The sequence below is a fragment of the Haematobia irritans genome, chromosome 3 (genome assembly GCF_050003625.1).
Source record: "Haematobia irritans isolate KBUSLIRL chromosome 3, ASM5000362v1, whole genome shotgun sequence".
NCBI classification, from domain to species: domain Eukaryota; kingdom Metazoa; phylum Arthropoda; class Insecta; order Diptera; family Muscidae; genus Haematobia; species Haematobia irritans.
In genome coordinates, this window is record NC_134399.1 from 63,239,695 (window position 1) to 63,244,159 (window position 4,465).

A 4,465-nucleotide genomic window follows, 5' to 3' on the forward strand; every position below is an offset into this window, starting at 1 on the left:
ATTTTTGTGTGAATGGGGATCGATCTATCTGAGTGCTATATATAACTATAGACTGATATGGACCTAGTTGGGCATGGTTGTTAACGGCCATATACTAGCACAATGTACCAAATTTCAACTTGGATGAAATTTGCTCATCCAAGAGGCTCCAAAACCAAATCTCGGGATCGGTTTATATGGGGGCTATATATGATTATGGACTGATATGGACCACTTTTGGCATGTTTGTTAAATATCATATACTAACATCACGTACCAAATTTCAACCGAATCGGATGAATTTTGCTCTTCCATGGGCCTCCGGTAGTCAAATCTGGGGATCGGTTTATATGGGGCCTATATATAATTATGGACCAATTTCGACCAATTTTTGCATGAGTGTCTATATATAACTATGGACCGATGTGGACCAATTTTTGCATGGTTGCATGGCCATATACTAACACCATGTACCAAATTTCAGCCAGATCGGATGAAATTTGCTCCTCTTAGAGCAATCGCAAGCCAAATTTGGGGGTCCGTTTATATGGGGGCTATACGTAAAAGTGGACCGATATGGCCCATTTGCAATACCATCCGACCTCCATCGATAACAACTACTTGTGCCAAGTTTCAAGTCGATAGCTTATTTCATTCGGAAGTTAGCGTGATTTCAACAGACGGACGGACGGACGGACATGCTCAGATCGACTCTGAATTTCACCACGACCCAGAATATATATACTTTATGGGGTCTTAGAGCATTATTTCGATGTGTTACGAACGGAATGACAAAGTTAATATACCCCCCATCCTATGGTGGAGGGTATAAAAAGTAACTGTGAAAATAAACTGGTTTTCAGTTTGAAAACTGAACATAGTACTCAGCTTAACTGCGGAGATTAAACTTTTGAGGACTTTGTTCAAGTTAATACTGACATCTGTGTTTATGGAGTTCTTACTGATGCTGAACTTTTAGATTTGGACAAAAACAAGGAGGAAAATGAAGAAGGCCAACCGCTGAATCAATCACATTGAGCAAGGCAAGGAAATTTATTAAAAACCTACGCTCCTACGCCCTTAGACACAAGTGACGAATTCTATTAAGCACTCATAACAATACAAAATTCATTAGATAATGATAGATCGCTAACTCAGAAGAAAATAACACTTTTTTTCAAAATAATATGAAGTAAAACTAATTTTCCTGATTTATTAATACTTTTGTTTATTTGAACTTTTTCTCCGTTCTCTCTCGATAATTTAAACTCTTATTATTTTGAAACACTTTGTAATTTGAACTCTTTTTTTTCTTTTCCCTTTAGTTTCAAATAAACGAGAGTCGACTGTATAAATGAGAAACATCACTGATTTTGATATTCTTTGAGAGACAGTTCCAAAAAAAAAAACAAGTATATACAGAACTAAGTTCTGCCGGGCCGAATCTTAAATACCCACCACCATGAACCAAATATTAGGGTTTCCTTTGAAATTTCAGGAGGGCTTGAGGACTTGAGGACACTTCCCGAAGATAAATTTAAAGATTTCACCTATGAGGACTATATCAGATTCTGGATTTATAAGAACCATTTTTGTTTGAGTTTTAGAGGAATAATTAACATCTCTTGTAAGTGTGCAAGAAAATTATAAAATAACGTCTTGATTTGAAATCTTAAATCTGTAGAAGTAAAATCTGGAAATTTTACATTGAGTTTCAAGCAATTTTCATGATCAGTACGCCTTCTACACCCTCAAGAAGTGAAGTCGGTCTATATGGAGGCATTACCAAATGGACCGATAAAAACTTAATCCGACACACGTTTTTGTGAGCCTAAAATACCAGAATATTTACAATTTCAGGCAAATCAGATAAAAACTACGGAGTCTAGAAACCCAAGGAGTTAAATCGGGAGGTCGTTTTATGGGGGCTATACTAAAATATGGACCGATACTCACCGTTTTCGGCACACCTCTTTATGACCCGAAAATACCTCTAGATTTCCAATTTCAGGCAAATAGGATAAAAACTTCGGATTCTAGAAGCCCAAGAAGTAAAATCGGGAAATCGGTCTATATGGGGGCTATACCAAAATATGGACCCATACTCACCATTTTCGGCACACCTCTTTATGGTCCTAAAATACCTCTAGATTTCCAATTTCAGACAAATTGGAAAGCAAGTATATACGGCGCCAAGTTCGGCCAGGCCGAATCTTATGTACCCACCACCATGGATTGCGTAGAAACTTCTACTAAAGACTGTCATCCACAATCGAATTACTTGGGTTGTGGTATCTTAAAACTTCTTAACATCGTTTTCTAAATTGTGATTTAGTCCATACATAGTATATATTAGACAAAAAAGTTATGTATAGTTAAGTTTATAAATAATTACGAATCGATATTGACTTTTTGTAAGTAGAGAGCCAGAATTGAAATATGGGGGTCGCTTATATGGGGACTATATACAATTATGAACTTGATATGGACCAATTTTTGTGTGATTGGGGATCGATTTATGTGAGGGTTGTTAACGACCATATACTAGCACAATGTACCAAATTTCAACTCACTCGGATGAAATTTGCTCCTCCAAGAGGTTCCAAAACCAAATCTCGGGATCGGTTTATATGGGGCTATGTACGATTATGGACTGATATGGACCACTTTTGGCATGGTTGTTAAATATCATATAATACCACGACGTACCAAATTTCAAGCAGATCGGATGAATTTTGCTTCTCCAAAGGCACCGGAGGTCAAATCTGGGGATCGGTTTATATGGGAGCTATATATAATTATGGACTGATAGGAACCAATTCCTTCATGGTTGTTGGATACCATATACTAACATCACGTACCAAATTCCAACCGAATGGGAAGAATTTTGCTCTTCCAACGGGCTCTGGAGGTCAAATCTGGGGATCGGTTTATATGGGGCCTATATATAATTATGCACCGATATCGACCAAATTTTGCATGGGAGTTTGAGGCCATATATTAACACCACGTACCAAATTTCAACTAAATGAGATGAATTTTGGTCTTCCAAGAGGTTCCGGAGGTCAAATCTGGTGATCGGTTTATATGGGGGCTATATATAATTATGAACCGATATCGACCAATTTTTGCATGGTTGTTAGAGACCATATACTAACATCACGCACCAAATTTCAGCCGGATCGGATGAAATTTGCTTCTCTTAGAGGCCTCGCAAGCCAAATCGGGGGATCGGTTTATATGGGGGCTATATATATTTATGGACCGATGTGAACCAATTTTTGCATGGTTGTTAGAGACCATATACTAACACCATGTACCAAATTTCAGCCAGATTGGATGAAACTTGCTTCTCTTGGAGGCCTCGCAAGCCAAATCGGGGGATCGGTTTATATGGGGGCTATATATAATTATGGACCGATGTCGACCAATTTTCGCATGGTTCTTAGAGACCATATACTAACACCATGTACCAAATTTCAGCCGGATCGGATGAAATTTGCTTCTCTTAGAGGCCTCGCAAGCCAAATCGGGGGATCGGTTTATATGGGGGCTATATATAATTATGGACCGATGTGGACCAATTTTTGCATGGTTGTTAGAGACCATATACTAACACCATGTACCAAATTTCAGCCGGATCGGATGAAATTTCCTTCTCTTTGAGACCTCGCAAGCCAAATTTTGGGGTCCGTTTATATGGGGGCTATACGTAAAAGTGGACCGATATGGCCCATTTGCAATACCATTCGACCTACATCAATAACAACTACTTGTGCCAAGTTTCAAGTCGATAGCTTGTTTCGTTCGGAAGTTAGCGTGATTTCAACAGACGGACGGACGAACGGACGGACGGACATGCTCAGATCGACTCAGAATTTCACCACGACCCAGAATATATATACTTTATGGGGTCTTAGAGCAATATTTCGATGTGTTACAAACGGAATGACAAAGTTAATATACCCCCCATCCTATGGTGGTGGGTATAACAAGTAAGAAAAGTCTAAAGTCGGGCGGGGCCGACTATATTATATCCTGCACCACTTTGTAGATCTAAATTTTCGATACCATATCACATCCGTCAAATGTGTTGGGTGTTATATATAAAGGTTTGTCCCAAATATGTACATTTAAATATCACTCGATTTGGACAGAATTTGATAGAGTTTTACAAAATCTATAGATTCAAAATTTAAGTTGGCTAATGCACTAGGGTGGAACACAATTTTAGTAAAAAACAAGTATATACGGCCGTAAGTTCGGCCAGGCCGAAGCTTATGTACCCTCCATCATGGATTGCGTAGAAACTTCTTCTAAACACTGCCATCCACAATCGAATTACTTAAGTTGCGGTAACGCTTGCCGATGGCAAGGTATCTTAAAATCTCCTAACACCATCTTCTAAATTGTATGTAAGTCCATACGTGGTATATATTAAATCAAAGAAGATCGATCCAATACGTATATAATTCAGTTTGACAAA